Source organism: Pristis pectinata, chromosome 16 (genome assembly GCF_009764475.1).
Source record: "Pristis pectinata isolate sPriPec2 chromosome 16, sPriPec2.1.pri, whole genome shotgun sequence".
In the NCBI taxonomy this organism is placed as follows: domain Eukaryota; kingdom Metazoa; phylum Chordata; class Chondrichthyes; order Rhinopristiformes; family Pristidae; genus Pristis; species Pristis pectinata.
Genome location: NC_067420.1, coordinates 19,561 through 37,500, shown reverse-complemented (window position 1 = coordinate 37,500; position 17,940 = coordinate 19,561). Strand labels below are relative to the sequence as shown.

At 40.2% G+C, this 17,940-nt stretch overlaps 1 protein-coding gene and 1 pseudogene across 5 annotated transcripts in view; one reads left to right on the top strand and one right to left on the bottom strand.

Moving 5' to 3' along the window:
* Nucleotides 1–1,116, bottom strand: part of tti1 (TELO2 interacting protein 1) — a 39,628-nt gene extending 38,512 nt beyond the window's left edge. For 3 of the 5 annotated variants that reach the window (XR_007957562.1, XM_052031039.1, XM_052031038.1), the window contains exon 1: nt 957–1,094. The gene's annotated coding sequence lies outside the window, so the exon portion shown is untranslated. Of the gene's footprint in view, nt 1–956 lie in introns of all 5 variants that reach the window. The other 2 variants (XM_052031036.1, XM_052031037.1) reach the window with 2 other exon arrangements.
* A 146-nt stretch (nt 1,117–1,262) lies between these two features.
* LOC127578709 (regulation of nuclear pre-mRNA domain-containing protein 1B-like) lies at nt 1,263–17,711 on the top strand (annotated as a pseudogene).
* Nucleotides 17,712–17,940: the final 229 nt, after the last annotated feature.

Genomic DNA, 17,940 nt, shown 5'->3' with positions numbered 1-17,940 from the left:
CTCCTCCTCCTCCTCCATGACCCCCCCACCCCCTCCTCCTCCTCCTCCTCCATGACCCCCCCACCCCCTCCTCCTCCTCCTCCATGACCCCCCCACCCCCTCCTCCTCCTCCTCCTCCATGACCCCCCCACCCCCTCCTCCTCCTCCTCCTCCATGACCCCCCCACCCCCTCCTCCTCCTCCTCCTCCTCCATGACCCCCCCACCCCCTCCTCCTCCTCCTCCTCCTCCATGACCCCCCCACCCCCTCCTCCTCCTCCTCCTCCATGACCCCCCCACCCCCTCATCCTCCTCCTCCTCCATGACCCCCCCACCCCCTCCTCCTCCTCCTCCTCCATGACCCCCCCACCCCCTCCTCCTCCTCCTCCTCCATGACCCCCCCCACCCCCTCCTCCTCCTCCTCCATGACCCCCCCACCCCCTCCTCCTCCTCCTCCATGACCCCCCCACCCCCTCCTCCTCCTCCTCCTCCATGACCCCCCACCCCTCCTCCTCCTCCTCCTCCATGACCCCCCACCCCCTCCTCCTCCTCCTCCTCCATGACCCCCCCACCCCCTCCTCCTCCTCCTCCTCCATGACCCCCCCACCACCCTCCTCCTCCTCCTCCTCCATGACCCCCCACCCCCTCCTCCTCCTCCTCCTCCATGACCCCCCCACCCCCCTCCTCCTCCTCCTCCTCCTCCATGAACCCCCCCCACCCCCCTCCTCCTCCTCCTCCTCCTCCATGACCCCCCACCCCCCCTCCTCCTCCTCCTCCTCCTCCATGACCCCCCCACCCCCCCCCTCCTCCTCCTCCTCCTCCTCCTCCTCCTCATGACCCCCCCACCCCTCCTCCTCCTCCTCCTCCTCCTCCATGACCCCCCCACAGCATCCCACCCCCATGAACTCCTCCATGACCCCCTCTCCCCCATGACCCCCCACCGTTCATCCCCAAAGTTCGGCCCTTCTCCCCGACCCACCTCCGTGCATTCCCCGGCCTCACCAAAGCTGCACCGCGCATGCGTTAACCTAAGCGTCACCCCCAAGACTCGCGCCTGCACATTAACGTCCGTCCGTCCGCCCGCAGCCGCCAACCCGCCGCCGTCCGTCCGCCCGCAGCCGCCAACCCGCCGCCGTCCGTCCGTCCGTCCGCCCGCAGCCGCCAACCCGCCGCCGCCGCCCCTTTTCTCCGAGTAAGCGGCGCGAGCGCGGGTGACGTTTCCAACCGTCGCTGGCCGCGCGCTGACGCGGGAAGTCCCGGGCAAACACTGTCACGTGGTCTGGTGTCGGGTGACCGCACCCTCTGACCCCCTGGAGGGTGGGGTGAGAGGTCACGCCGCCATTTCGCCAGGCGGGAGAGTTAAGTGCGAGGTGTCGGCGGCCGTGCGGCTCCTCTCCTCACGGGGCGATGTCCTCCTTCTCGGAAAGCGCGCTGGAGAAGAAGCTCGCTGAGCTGAGCAACTCGCAGCAGAGCGTGCAGACGCTGTCGCTCTGGCTCATCCACCATCGGAAGCACGCCGGCATCATCGTGCACGTCTGGCACCGGGAGCTGAAGATCGGTGAGCGGGTCCGGGGGGGGGGCACGGAGACAGGGGGTGGAGGGGGGGGCACGGAGACAGGGGGTGGAGGGGGGGGCCCGGAGACAGGGGGTGGAGGGGGGGCACGGAGACAGGGGGTGGAGGAGTGGGGCACGGAGACGGGGTGGAGGGGGGGCACGGAGACAGGGGGTGGAGGAGTGGGCACGGAGACGGGGTGGGGGGCACGGAGACAGGGGGTGGAGGGGGGGCACGGAGACAGGGGGTAGAGGGGGTCAGCCCCGCCTCTTGGTGAGCGGGTCCCGGGGGGAGGGGCACGGCGGCCGGGGGGTCCCTGCGGGGGTGGGGTGGGGGCACGGCAGCCCCGCCTCTCGGTGAGTGGGTTCCGGGGGGGGGGGGTGGTGGACACGGCGGCCGGGTCCTCCGCCTGTCGGGTCCTCCCTTCGCAGGACTTCTCGGAATCGGTCTCTCTCATATCGCTAGCGTTCGGACCTGACACAAGCTGCGCATAGAAAGCTCCCACAGTTGTACTAAGGCCACCTGATTCACTGAGAGGGATAAGGCAACAGACCATAAGGATGCTGGAAATCTGTGAAATGAGCAACAGTTGGCACTGGAGGTACCAGGCAGCATCTGTGGGGAAGAAAACAGTTAATGTTTCAAGTTTAGTGATCAGAACGGGGTGTAGAGAGAAATTGAAGTTAGATGTTGTTCAGGCCACTGGAATGACTTAATTGCTACTCTTTTAAAAAATTACTATAAAGACATCTTTTACTTCCTGTTGAAAAGAAATGTCTGATACCTGTGGCGTTCCCTCATTAATATCGTGGTTTGTCAGTTCTGATTTCACAGTGTATCTCTGTAGAAGGACTTGACCCCATAATCTTATGACTTGAATAAATGGATTGATGTCAAATGCCAGCACTTATCTTGGCTGTATTCTAATAGGAAACTTGAAAGATTCATTCCTGGATTTTATTGCAGTCAAATTAGAGGAACCAATTTTAATAATGTTTGGATAATTGTTTAATGTACTTTTATAGTCCAATGATTATTAACAATGCCAGCTTTGTATTATTCCCCACACTTCTGTGGTGTCATTCTACAACATTCGTGTGAAATTAAGTGTTTTTGAAACCAATGAAAATAAGTAATATTTCAATTGGGAAAATATCAATACATTGAATTACTTCTGATAAGTAATTTGTCTTATCCTCTTATAACTTGTCTGCTTGTGATCCAGTTTTTCAATTTCATTTTTACTTTTAGGTTGTTTGGTAGTCAATTTGCCTTGGTCTTGCCTTTCCATTCAGGTGCATGAAAATAATGTTTTGCATTCAAAGGCCAAGGAGATAGAAGATGATACTTGTTATGGTGGGGGTGGGGAGAGAGAGAGAGAGAGAGAGAATATTTAAGCAAATTTAGCAGCATAACATGGGTTTCTATCTATGCTTTCAACTGTGACCACCTATTCTCTCTGTGTCTTTTAGTAACTTATTGTTCTGTGCCAAAGCTAAGCTCTGTTCTGATTTTGGAGTTCCAGTGAATTAGAATCTCCATTTAAAATACTTCAGCATCACTGTTAAGAGACTAGTACAATAGTTTGAACCTATTGTTTCTGGTTTGCTGGGGATATGAAGGCAACTGTTGAAGCAGGTTCAAGGACAAGAACTACTTGAGATCCAGTTGTATCTTAGCTGGATATATTTACAGATACTTATAAAAAAAAGTTTTGATCACAAAATCTATTAGTTATATCTTAGCTAATAAATTTTGTGATCAAAACTTTAAAAAAAAATATCTGTAAAGTTGAACTTTAGAGATGCTTTTCCAGTTGAACATTATAGGCTTCCAACAAAATATAGTTACCATTTTGAAGGAATGATAAACATGAGGTTGTCACATAGTTTAATCACTGCCCATCCAATCAACTCAAAGGATACCATCGATCCTTGTAGATTTAGAAATTACATATTTAACCAATAACAGTTACCACCTTGAATGAGTTAACTGTAATTTGGAGCCTTTATAATTTTACGATGATTGAAACTGAGGGAGTTTGACAGGGTCGATGTGGAGCTGATGTTCCTTCTTGTGGGATAATTTAGAACTTGGGTGTCACTGTTTAAAATTAACAAGTGACCCATTTAAGACATAGACTAGAGAGAATTTTTTATTCTGTCAGAGACTTGAGTTTTTGGAATTCTTTTCCTAAAAGGATAGTGAAAGAATAGTCTTGGAATATTTTTAAGGCAGAGGTATACTTGATAAGCAAGGGGATGAAAGGTTACCATGAGTAAACAGGAATACAACATTTAGGTTACATTCAGATCAGCCAAGATTTTATTGAATGGTGCAGCAGACTTGAAGAACCGAGTGGACTTGTACTCCCAATTTGCATATGTGTAAAACCAAAAAATTGCCACTAAAAGTGCAGTTATGTTACCTACATAAATGTCTGTATATTCACTGACAGTATCATTTTTAAACTACATCTAGCTAAACCAAGCAGGAAATTGACATTCATCTATCTGGCTAATGATGTCATTCAGAACAGTAAGAGAAAGGGTCCTGAATTCACCAAGGCCTTTGAAGGAGTTCTTGTGGATGCATTTTCACATGTTGCCAGGTACGTTTTTCTTTTAACCTAAAATATTGACTTGCTCATAGCAATGAAGCTGCTTTGAGTCACTGGTCCATAAAGAAGTTGGAAAGGTCCATCTGGTGTATGAGCTCATCTACTGAGGTACAACAGATCAACTTCCACCGACTGGGCTTGGTTGGGAATGGATCTACTTCCATAGACAGCTCTATGTGGGTCTGCTGTAGGTAACCAAGGAAGTGAGGACTGTGCACTAACTTTAAAAAAAAATGGCATTTTGAGTGCACCTACTCACGATGAACAGCACTGATGTCTGATTCAATAGATTTATTTTACATTAAAGTGGTGTGATGTACAACTGTACCTTGATGTGTTACAGTTTTGCATTATGTCACTAAGTCTGACTGAATGTGGGGTAGGCAGCCTTAATGAATTTGTTCTATTTTTTCATCAAAAGTATAGATTTTGAAGATATAAACATTCCAAAACTATTTTTACAGAAGTTAATTGTAACATGCATTCATTGTGGACTTTGCCAAACCTTGCTGATTTCTCTATGCGAAGTATATGTTTTATGTGCCCCACTACGTTATAGAGTACCACAATATTGGCAGCATTCATTCAAAATGATAATGTTGCTGGTATTTTTGTTAACCTTCATTATTTCTTCTCCCAGAGAATCTGAACAGAGCTGTAAGAAGCAAATGGAACGAGTCCTGAATATATGGCAAGAAAGAATTGTGTATGATGTTGATTTTATTCAGCAGCTTAAGTTAACTGTGGATGAGTCCAGCAGTCCAGTTTCAGTAGGTACGTACATAATAAATTGAAATCTGACCTTGTGGTAACTTTGCATGCTATAATCTCAATCAGTCACGTTATCTTTGTGTGACAGGTACTCAGTTACAATAAACTGCTTGATAAGCCTTTGCTATAACTTGAGAGTTATTCAGTGTGGATACATGGGGGTAGCTATCTGTACCAATCGGTGAGCTTGTTGAGAATGAATTGTGCTTGGTGTGTGAGTATTTAAGAAAGCTCACTGGTATTGCTTTGAGCTTGTGCCAAATCCAGTGTGTTATTTATTGCATATTTCTGGAATATTGGAGGACCAGTTGTTCCTGCTCTCAACTGCCTTCACGTATGTGGCTTTGTGGTTAGCAGGTGATGATTTGTATGTGTTTCCACTCAATCCTTTTAAAAGGAAAGTGTGGAGTCAAACAAATAAGAGATATTTTAACAGGTAGAGTCACAATAGAATTGGAAAATTTTCAGAATAGGGCTCCTATTCTGTGTTGTGAGAAGAAATGGCACAATTTATGTCCTACGTGCAGAAATGCTGCTCTCCACTAATCTAATTGAAGATAATTTGAGCAGAGATGAAATATTTACTGAGATGAGAAAAACGTAGAAATATAATATTGGCATAAATGATGCAGTATTGTGGTAAATGAAAGATGCATGGGGATAGATTCTCATGTATAACAAGTGAAGTTAATCAGGTGGACAGAATTCAGAACAAGTTGGGCATTAGTAGCTGGATTGTCTCTTTTGATTTGCATACAAGTGGATTTAAGAGAATGTGGGCTCTTGGCAGTTGATTTTGGACAGAAAATGGAATGATGTCAGCACCCTTTGCATGGTTGTGTAAGCTAAAGGGGATTGCAGAAGCACAAGGTGTGAAATGCTATGTTACGAGCCACAGGAAGTAGTGGTGAAGCCATATGGAATGTTGGTTGAATATTATTACAAAGCTCTCCAACATTGATTTGGGTTTTAAATGCACAACCCAATAGCTTGCTCTTTAGAAATGTTAGTTGTTGGGATATATCATTCAACTTATAAAATGTATTTTAAACTTTCATTGTGCTCTTCTCTGGTTGTCACAAATCATAACTAAGTTATACTGGAAGTTAAATTGAAACCCTGGCAAAGCCAATAAAACTGTATCCTGCTGATGCTTATTCAATGTATTTACTTTTTTAAAAACACAAATGCAGGTCTCTACTGTGTAAGCTGAAAAAACACTGAATTAATCACTGATGTACTGCAAGTAAACATTTGCTACATTTGAAAGAATTTGTGGGTGAATTTTTATTCTGATGGTTTATACTAATATAAAGCTGTATAGAGAATGGTGATAGGAAGGTTAAATTGATGTTGTTTTACCAAGCTAATAAATTAAGTAGGGTTTAAAGTTCCTGCTATATGGGAGGAAAATATTCTTGGTAAAACATTTGACTTTAACTGTTTCGGAAATGTTTGCAGTTAAAATTACTATTTGGAATCCCTTTTTAAAATTATGAAGCTTTAAAATAAGTACAGCAAATGAGAATTCTGAGACAAATTTTACCTAAGTTAGTGAGTGAATCAAGGGAAAAAAGAATCAAGAAAATAAAGTCTTCAGGGGATGAAGTGATCATTTAAAATTCGACAATAAAATTTGATCATGGTTTTGATTTGTTTTGTTCTTTAGAATGTGCTTTGACCTCTCCATTGTGCATTTGCTTTGATGTAACAATGATGTTAATTTTATCCCATGCAGTAAGCTAAAAATAATGTTACAGGTCTGTAACTGAAGATATAACAAAGAATATATTTTTACTGTAAGTTATGTGTGACACTTCCATTTACTCTTTTGGGGAAGGATCTTGGCATTGTAATGTTACTGTTCTGTTATAATTCCTCAAGGAAATCTAACTCGTCTAAATAATTGTAAATATAGCGTGAGCCAGGCAATGCACCTTAGTGTGTTTGCTTTTTCTGCTTGTCTGTCAATTCAAAGCAGATGTTTATTTCACTGAATGATGTGCTATATTTGTCACTTTAACATTGTTGGTTAATGTTACAATATACATGTACCCAAGTGGTTGTTTTTGCAGACCTTCAATATTCAATGTCATGTGTGCAAAGAAAAAGTTGACCCTAATGCACACGTATATATAGTATCCGGTAACTCTTCACCCAATATAGAAGGATCTCTAAGCATCCAATGTAGATATGTGGTGTAAGGTTTTTACTTACCTCTGGGAAAAATTCAGTAGATTATCACATGTAAACTGCAGCAATGACTTTGGGGGAAACTCGTGAAGAGACAGAATACAGGAACTAGCAAGTAGCAACAGTAGTGCTTGCCACTAACTTTAAAACCTTCTCTTAAAGATCAAGCAAATTCTGCAGCACAAAGTTTCCCTGTTCCATGTCAGTCAATATCAGTTACACATAGTCTCCAGTTTACAACAGGGTTCTGCTCCTGAGAACTGTTGATAACCTGTTGCTAAGTTGGAAATGTCCAAAAACGCTCTGTGGGAGAGGAGCACAGAAGTGGCCGTGATGGGACAGTGAGCAGGTGTGGGAAGAGTGGCTGCCATTTGGCCTTTGACTCGGTGAGTGATTCTGCTCATCGTTCCTAGCTGTGCTTGGCTAGACCCAGCAACTGATTGTTACGGCTTGGGGAAAGGAGAAGGATTGGCAGGGAGAGAAGGCACACAAATGCTCCATTCCCACTCAGCAGAAGATGCCTGCGGCTTTGTGGCAGCCAGCAAATCCATCTCCATCCATACCACTGGTCTACCAAACGCTGCTCATGTGTATGGGCTGTCTATAAATCGGGCGTTTGCAATCTGGAGAGGACCTGTATGGGGGATGTCTTGGTGTCTGGTGTCTCTTGTGTAACTGGGCTGAGCAGCCAAATGTGTTGAAGATCTCTCAGACTGCAAACCAAGAACTTGGTAGCACTATTTTAATTAACTTTAATTTTTATGGAGTACAGTATAAACATTAGTGCATGCATTTGAATTTAAGGTAGAAGTTGAAACATTTGTTTAAAAATAAAGTAGTTCTAAAGTACATCTGACTTTAAATATTTTTGCAGTAATAAAAATTCATACATTGGATTTCTTGGGCCAGAGAATTTTTAAAGCAATAATTATGGCTTTGTACCCCACTTAAAAATTCCTGTGACATTCAATAAAGTAGAATTTTATTGGGGCTTTTTATGATGAATTTCTTAGTACACAAGTTTCTGGTCAGACCACTAATTTCTGAAAATTAAGCTGGAGAACACTGTAAATAGTTTGCTCTGTGGAAGAAGTGAAAATCATTGTTAACTTCAACATTTAACTGTAATTGTGCTTAGTCCAGACATTGTTTTCAGTTTTGTTGTCATTACAGTTGTAAAATCTAGGTCACATGGTATAAATTCGAGATAAATTGTGCAAGCTGTACAAGAAGAAATTACTGTTTTGAAAGATAAGCTGTGATAATATTGAGAGGAGCAAAGGACTCTTATTTTGAAAGCAAAGGAATTGGAGCTATAATTTATATGGGATATTAACCATTAATGCAAGAAACTACAGTTATAGCAATAAAATAATGAAATGACCACAAGATGAGATGATATGACTAGGATGAGTCATCCATTCCAAGTTATGTTCAGCGCAGACTGATGTTTCCATCCATTATGGATATATTGTAACACTGATCTTGTTTTCTCTACCTAACCAGATGGGAAATCTTTAGACCTTTCCCTTTTATAAATCTGCAATGCAGGTATAATGACTTAAATCAAAGTAGTAGGGTCTAACATTTGAAGTATGTAATTGCTACAAAAAATGTCCTCAACGAGTGAAAGGGGGGACAGAGAGAGACTGTTACTGCCATTGTTAAGGCTGTAATCAAGAACAATTAATTTTACTTTTCCATTCTTTCCTCTATGTAGAAGTGTTTCTACCATTTAATCGATATAGCACTTATTGAGAGTGTTGAAAGTTGGAACTGTATTGACTAGACTAAATGTAATGATATTTAGTCATATTTCTCATAAACTCACACTGCCATATTGAGTCAGCTAACTGTATAAATGTACTTGTATTGATGTGAAATCTATCATGCTTCACAGCCAGTGGTAATTTAAATCTCTTTTATAGTCTGCTTTCACTGGTTTAGACTGGGAGTTTGGCAATAAATTCTAAACAAAATCGGCCAACAAATATTAAGTATGGCAAAGTATACTGGCCACGTGGAAAACTTAAATTTTTAGTATCAAGTAATCAGGATTATTTCCCAAAAATTACTTAATGGCAAATACTATGAACATTCAATACCATTTTCATTTTCTTTTTCCACATTTCTTACATCATCAGAAGTTCAACTTTAGTTGGGTCTGCCATGAGAACTGTTCACTGCTACTCCACAAGCATTAATTGACTTCAAGCCAGTAGCAATGCATTGTGGTCATTGCCTGTCCACCAGTTTTTGGGTTATTGTATTAACTTAGAATTCCCCAGTCCTTTACATAACTTTTTGTGATGCAGTTTTTTTTGACAGAACTGCAGCTTAAAATGAAGGATCAAAGTATTTTGTATGTACAGTGAAAACTAATACTTTCTACCACAGTAATTACCTGCTGACAGCAAATTTAATCTTTGCAGACAGTGCTGGTTCTAAAGTCGTATATGGTCATCTGCCATCTTGCCCATCATCCAGTGAAAGGCAGTCGCAATCTTACAGAGCTCGTAATGTTGAGATTGTGAAAGGTCATGAATCAGCAGCGTCTGACTCTTCATCCAGCATCTCATCTGAAGCCAGATATTTAGGTCAGTAGGTTTCTAGAGAGTTTGTAGTATGCCACCTCTTACTAAAGAAGATGGAATAATTGCATAAAGTGGTTCGAGTTGTTTGTGGTCTTGTGAAGATCAGATACATCCTAAAATGACATTTATGGAATTATTCTACCTTTTTTTGTAAAGTTGGTTGTGACTATATGCAAACTGATTAGTGTGACTTCAGGACTTGATTGATGGCTAGGGGTTCTTGGGTTCTTTTCAAATGATGTATTTTAAAAAGGTGTATTTTCATGATTGGGTTTTATTACACTTCATTAGTTTTGCTGAAAATCCAGTGGAAGTGCAAGAACCTAGATGTTATTGCAGGGGCTGTGGGTAAAAAATAGGGTTGCATTTATATGGCACCTTTCAATCCCCTGGCTGTGCAAGGCCCGTTAGTGAACTACTTTAAATAAGGCCGTAGTTAATGTGTAGTTTGCAGAAACAACCAAATTGCTTTCAACAAGGTCCTGCAAACAGCGTTGAAATCAAGGGACATGAAAAGAGGCATTTGAGGCCTGACTTGAAGTTTATTCTGAGAAGGAAGATGCAGTATTACCTCAGTTTGTCTAGATTTGTGTGCACAAATATTAAATTAATGACTTATTCACATAGAGCTAGCACTGAACCAAACTCAGCAGATAAAATGATCAATTACAAAATGTGAAGAATGTGAGGAAAACATTGGCAATGTTGTAAAAGGAGGAAAAATGTGGTAAGTGTAATGGAGAGTTGTTTTGAGCTAAAATTATACCTCGTGAAATTAAACCTCATGGTTTGTTCAAAGTTTGTATTTTTGCAAATGCCTCCATCTAATAAATTTTCTTTCAGTTGTTTTGCTATGGGGATGTGATTGATTGAAATTGAGCATCTCTCCACAGGGAGAAATAATCAATGAGGCAACTCAGACCATTCCTTGCACATCTGGTGGTTAGTGGATGATTTAGTCTCCACCACAAGGGTAGGAGCACCCTGTTTGGGGTGGGTGGGGTTCAACATAAAGAAAATACTGGACCAGTCTGTCATGTCACCCATTGCAACTTTTTTTTTTACAAAAGTTTCTTTGCATTATTCATGTGTCTTGCTTATCAATGAGAACTGCCAGTACATAACATAAACATATCTAAAGTGGTTTTTACTGGGCATTTGTGAGCTTTCATCTCAGTTTTACAATGATTGCATTGATTCCTATGGATTAGGAGGCACAACAGTGAAATGAAATTGGGAGTTTTCAGATTACCAGGAGGGTCCTTTTCCTGGAACTCCTCGCGGGCCAGAAGAATCAAGATTGCTCCCTTTGAGGTTTTCACTTCTATCTTGCCCATTTTCCCCTTTTTTTTCTCCCCCCTCCCCGTCTCTGATTGTGGGGAAGTCTACAATAGCTGCTCTTGTAATTACTGCTAATCTGTCATTCCTATGCTTCAACCTTTTCCCAAATACCTTAGCTGCTGTCTTGTGTCATTTGTCAGCTGGCCAGGTTATCATTCTGTCTAGATGAGAAACAACAAAAGTAAGAAATGATTGACCATTTTGCTGTGTACATGGTCTTGCTGGGTTCCTCTGCAGTTTTCTGTCATCTCATAAATGGTTTACAGACAAGTTTACAGATTTGTTTTATTACTGCTTTAGGAGCAACAGATGTTCACCAGCATATTCAGAGATTCCTGCTAATCAATTTGTGCCACGGGGATTTTTTTTTTCATATCAGTTTAATGTGTCATCCAAAACACAGCATCTCTGACCAAAATATAATTCACTCATTACTTTAGCGACCTGTTGCCCAAGATTATAGTATCCAGATATTGCAATAGCCAAAAGAAGTATTTCTCATTTCCACATCTAGTTTGGCCTTCACAATAAGTAATGAACTCAACATTCTTAGAATTAACTGCTTTCCCAAAATTTCCTTAATTACAAATTGCACGATTTGAGTTGAACTACTATAACAGTGGAGACTCTTTGAACATTGTGTGCATTCTAGTATTTCTCTCTACTTTCTAGTAGTGTTTTCACTGTCAATATTTGGAAGTAGTCTGCATATTTTCGCCAATATGTTGGATTGTTTTATTCCAGAAAACATCTATGAACATCTTGTGCAGCTGGAGCTAACCAATTTACTCGTAACCAATTGATTTCACTGTATGCAAAAATATAACTAGCAAAAGCTTTTGTTTTCATAGGTGAAGAGAAACGAGCACCAAAACGTAGTTATCCAGTTGTTGAAGATGAAGAAGATGACGATTACAGAGTCAACTTCTCCCCTGTTGACACTGGTGCAGGTCCAATGTTGGTATGTATTTGAAGTCAAAGAGCCATTACATATGATGCTGAAAGTCCTGAAGACTTCAGAGTGAGTGTGTGTGTTGTTCTTTGCTACACAGTGTCATTTAATTATCACTGGATATCTATTTATCATACATACTTGAACTAATATGATAACATGGTTGAATAAGTTGCTTATTTCTAGCAGCTTTATTAGCCAGTGAAGTTGGGTATTTCTATGGAAAAAATTGATGCATCATAAGTATTCATCATAGATTTGATATCAGCCCCACCCATGGTTGAGATACTAAGTTACCCTCAAAACCGATATAGCTCCTGTACTAAACAGGTAACACAACAGTATACTGTATATTCTGCATTTGCTTACAATACTGTTCTGTTAATTGTGAAGCTTAGAATAACTTTGTTCACAAAAATTCAATGTACTTATTGACTAAACATCCAATATCCACACATTTTCATGTTCTCTGACAATGTTTTCAGAATTGTCCACACTGATTATATGTTTGTATTCCTCTCTAATTGCAGTATTTCACCTCTTATTTGTTTGAAAACTTGAATCCTTCATCCATTTTGAGTAGCTTATTATAGACTATCTACTTTCATAACATCAAATTTTGTATAATTCATTAACATGCCAAATTAATTTTCTTTTTTCCTTAATTATACCTTCTGAATCTAAATATCTTGTTAAACATAACATTAAATGTTCTTGTTTACACCAGCAAGTATACTCTTAATATTCTCCTTTGTTTTAAGACTGAAAATCTGATTAAAGCTTTGCAAGACTTGGAAAATGCAGCATCCGGGGATGCAACTGTTCGTCAGAAGATTGCGTCATTACCGCAAGAAGTGCAAGATGTTTCACTCTTGGAGAACATTGCAGGTAATGAATTTGCTGTATAATTATTCATTGTTTGGGATGGATGGTATGCTTTTATTATTAATGCATATCATTCATAAAATTATAAGTAACTTAATGAGCCATTATGGCAGTAAGTAACAATGCTAGGGATGTGAATCAAAATCAAACTGGAAATTGGCGTCTATCACTGTCTACGAAAAGAGTAGTTGCAGGTATAATAGGTGGACGCACCCAGCGTGTTAGCCTTAGTTTCCTCCTCGTGGTTGCTTTTCCTTTTTAAAATTTTTAAAATCATATAAATAAATAATTTGGAGGTACCTATCATATAGTTCCTATTTTTAGTTATATTAGGTTGAATGTAGATGTACGCATAGCTACTCATTTTTATGATCTGTGGCAATTAAGTAGTTTAGCATAGATTTGTCATAACATTTTAGCTATAATAAACACCACATTGATTCTTCGCACACAAGTTGAGGATATTTGAGTGGTCTACTTAACGTGGTTTCCCACATTGTGTTGTGTCCACAAATCCCTGAAGGTAGTTTTATTTCTTCTTGCAGCTGAAAACATTTACCTGCAGAAATTAGGTTGCTGTTAATTTTCCTGAAACTAACTTCAAAATTTGCTGCAATGTTAATGTTTGTCTGTCTCTCAACACCTAGATAAAGCAGCTGCTGAAAGGCTATCTAAAATTGTTGACGAGGCCTGTTTGCCTGTTAGCCGAATACAATGGGCGGCTTGCTGCAGAGCTGGATGACCGAAGGCAGCTGGCAAGAATGCTGACTGAATACATCAATAGTCAGAAGGAGATCCTGGAGAGAAAGAGAAAAAACTAGCAGTGGGTACCTTGTTCTCTCTTACAACCCTAATCTCTAAACATCAGACAGTGTCATACTAAAATCCAAGGGTTTGTTGGATCTGGTTATTTTCAAATCCACAAGTTCTTTCAGGGAGTCCAAGAATGAGTTGAAAACAACTTGGTGCTTCACAGAGTTTTATCGGAAAAGTTTAAAACAAAGAAACAGAAACAGTCACGGAGCACGTGGCACTAGCTTTACTACTAGGAGATGAGCCGAGACAAAGGAACTAAAAATGAACCAGGGCCAGATGGGTGGAGAGAGCAAGAGAGAGATTAACAAAAGACTCCTTTTATACCTGAGATAAGAGATACTCCTTCGCTAACAATAATCCAATCAAAAAATCTTTTAGATACCTGTGGCAAAACCAACCAATGAGAAAACACATATTCACCTGATGGACAAACCAGTAAGCTAGGAAGCAGCCATTCCTTGTACAGCCACTTGAGGTGTATTAAACACTATACATGTTTTTAAAAAAAAACTACTTAAAACAGTCGAATCCAGCAGGTTAATCTGAGCCTTAAGTAAGCTCTTGTACTTCCCGTGCAAAACTAGAGATTTTTTCTTCATAAGCAACTGTTCAGTAATGCTGCCTTTAAACAGATAAAAATTTGGTACTTGCTTTCAAATTTAGTATATCAGATTATTCTACACTTTCTCCAGGGTCTTAACAGTGAAATGCTGTTTCATTTCAATTGATAACATTTGGCAGTCCAAGTAGAACAGAGGGTTTTTACTGTTCCACTATAACTTTCAGTTTTGTTTTACAGGAATATAAGCAGGAAACTAGCTCAAGTAAACACAAGTTCGGAAAGAGCTGAAATCCCATATCCAGAATTTGCCAGACCTATCGTTGCTTCCCAACGTTACTGGTGGTTTAGCACCATTGCCTTCCGCTGGCGACCTTTTCTCCAGTGACTGAACTATACCCTCTCTCAGGTGTCAAACCGCAATACCTCCACTGTGTGCGACTTCTTGATGGTGTGGACCTGCAATATATGACAGAAGTAAATCAGCAAGGCCCAACGTTTTAGGCACCTGTGTGCAAAGTGCATTAGAGCTGTAGTGACCCTAACATAATGGCTTGCAGCAGATTGAAGCATATGAAGGAAAGTAAACACTATTCAAAGCCACTGCTGTTCACCTGCAAGTTCCAAACACTTCAATCCTAGACGGTGTGATGGGAGCTCTAATCAGGGTGTTAAGTGACATCCTTTATGATAATGTGAACCAAATGAACAATGTAAGCTGTGCGCATGAGTCCATAGTACAGAACATCCTAATTTTTATCAGGCTTTAATATAATTCAGGAAATTGAGGCAAGTTGTTGGCAGTGAAGATTGTGTAGTATTGCTGGTTGCTTGTACACATTTCCTGTGTTGGCAGAGATTAATTGCCCCTGAATTTGACATGATAAATATGCAGTTCTCCAGGCTGACCCATCACCTTGCCCTTTTGAGCAAAATTATTTTAACTTTTTCTGTAAATGTCTCTCTAAGCATAATGAAACTTTTAACCATGACTATTACATAACCTGGAATAAACATTTCGTAGTGTAGTCAGTTATGGTGTCTGTTGGACCTGTGATGAGGAGAGGCTGTCCTATTTATAAAAGTTCATGGCATTCTGCTGCTGCTTTCTAAAAGCTGTTCCTTCCAGGTTGCATTGAGAGCACAGACCCTTTCCATACTTAATTCAAACATCGGATATTCCAAAAGAAAGTGACATTTGAATGTTGAAGTGTGGCTTCCAGAAAAGAACAAAGAATTATTTCAGAGTTTTCCCACTGGGGCTTCAAGCAAGTCTGACAATACTGCTTTATCTTCTATGATGCGCTGTGACAGTGTTCAGGCATAAAGCAATTTACCTAGGTCTGTGACTGCTGAATTTGGTTTTGTACTGTGGGCTCATAATTCAGCTTTTTCCTCAGAACTATGTTAACTATGGTAAAGTCTGCTCCATTTATAGTTCTGTGTTGCATAGCTGCATGTTATGTGTTCCAGTTATTTGATGGTATGGAGCCAAATCAATGTTGACTGAATTGCTTTCTCTTTAATTTAAATCCTATTTTAAAGACTGTCAACCTGAATTAAATCCTTTTAGTCATGGAAACCAAAGTTTGGTTTTATCTTCTACTAGACTAGCTTTTTGAAGAAAAATTCTTATTTCAAGTTTAAATATTTTTGAACCTGCTATTTAAAAGCATTGTGACTGGTGCTGAAGTTCAGTCCATTACAGTGAAAAGTACAAGATAACTCACTTTTTTTCTTTATAACTTTTCATTTGGTTAAAAAAAACATACTTGGAGAAAAGCATTCAGCTGAGAAGCAAATTAATTGAAAAGCATCATTATGTCATGGTGAACGTGCAAGCTTTTGAATGAATTCAGTGGGTTAAAAGCTTGTCTATTTCATGTTTCTTTTCCCCATTTGGATTTAGCTCCAACAGTAACTGAGACAAGATTTTAAGTGCTTTTTTAAGATTTCAGCAACCCTGACCAAGCATTGTAGTAAATTTCCTTACTCATGGCTGTGATAGATTCGTTTCTGTTTGACATTGACTTAAGTTGTATGAATACACTTGGATGCATCTTTATTGGATAACAATCATTGCACATAAATTGTGCGTGGTATTTAATGTGTTTTATATTTTAGGGGGAAGAAGTGCATCCATATTTTCAGTGGAGGTACTGAGAAGGAAAGTATGGTATTCACTCTTTAGATGGAGATTTTGAAGTAGTTGTATGTCAGTAGCTGCGATATTAGAATGCCAACCTCAAGTTGCAACGGCTGACCCCATATTCCAACCTTGGCAGTTGGGTTCCCCTCGGAAGGTTGAGTTACATTATTATTAGGTTTACGTGGCTGGGAAGATTGAATTAACTGAATCGCGCCTTCCCCTGCACTACCCAATCATCACTGATGGCAGTCTGACCACACAATTAAACTGGAAACATTTATAGAACAGGGATTTCTAACCAGCAGTAGTGAGAAGTGCAGGTCATGGAATAATCTGCATCGATTTGAGAAAGGAACAAAATGCTCTCTGGAATTTTAAACTGGTCCACAATATATTTACATTGTTTGTGGCAAACACTTGGGACTGTCGTACCACAGAAACTACATAGTAATTCATTCATATTAAAAACGGCTGACCCTCAAGGTTTGACCATCTAGCATCAGCTTGGGTATCTCTAAATAGTTACTTTTCCTCATGATTGAAAATTAATAGCTCTCTGGAATGTAGTTTCTTATCTTTGCAGTCTATATAAGGGTTATCATTTAACATTTCAAAATGTATTCCTCAAAGATCACTAATGTCTTTAAGTAACAAATTTATTGGCATTTGAAATTTTGTTCCAAGAATTTGTGTACAACTGTCTCCATCACACACATGCACATACCATAATTTGGCAAACATCATGCCTAAATATTTACTTGGAAATTATGCTTGGTAATGTTGAGGATCAAAGTCTTTCTGTGCAAAACCAAGATCTGACAAAGGTAGTAATTGCACAATTTATTCTGGGCAAGCTAAGTTACTGCTGTATTTTCAACATTTTCAAATATGGTGATTTTGCACAAGGTTGAGCATCTGTCAGTGTTTGATCTCTATGTAAATGTGCAAATTTCTCAGGGGAATTGGATATTTTTGACTCCCAAAGCAAGTCTACTTTGTTGGAATCAACATCTTTCTGGTCAGCTATTCATGATTTCTGGTCCAAATGATTCTGTGTCATGGTACCTAATGTGGAAGGCTATTTAATGTGCAATGGAATACAAAGCAAATTGTAGTGTTATCTTGTAACACCCTCCAGAATATGCCTTGTCAATACCATGCATAGTTTTCACAGGTCTCTTGAAATGGAGATTTCTGAAAAAGGTTATTCATTTATTTTGTGAGAAACTTCTCCACCTTGAAAATGTGCAGAAACCTTTGAATGTATTTGTAAGAAGCCTTAATAAAACTAGTAATTTTGAATATAAATCAAATTGCCAGCAAATGTATAATGGATTAATGTTGAAGATAGAAAACAAAATGTGATGGATTTATTTAATTGAGGCATCAATTTAATTAGTCAATATTTATACATATATTTTTGTCAATTTAAAAATACATCTTAAGTCCAATTTGAGAATGACTGCAAGGAGTTAAGTGCAGTGGGGGTGGGGGCAACAATTTGTAAAGAGCTGTGTACGTTGATTTTTTT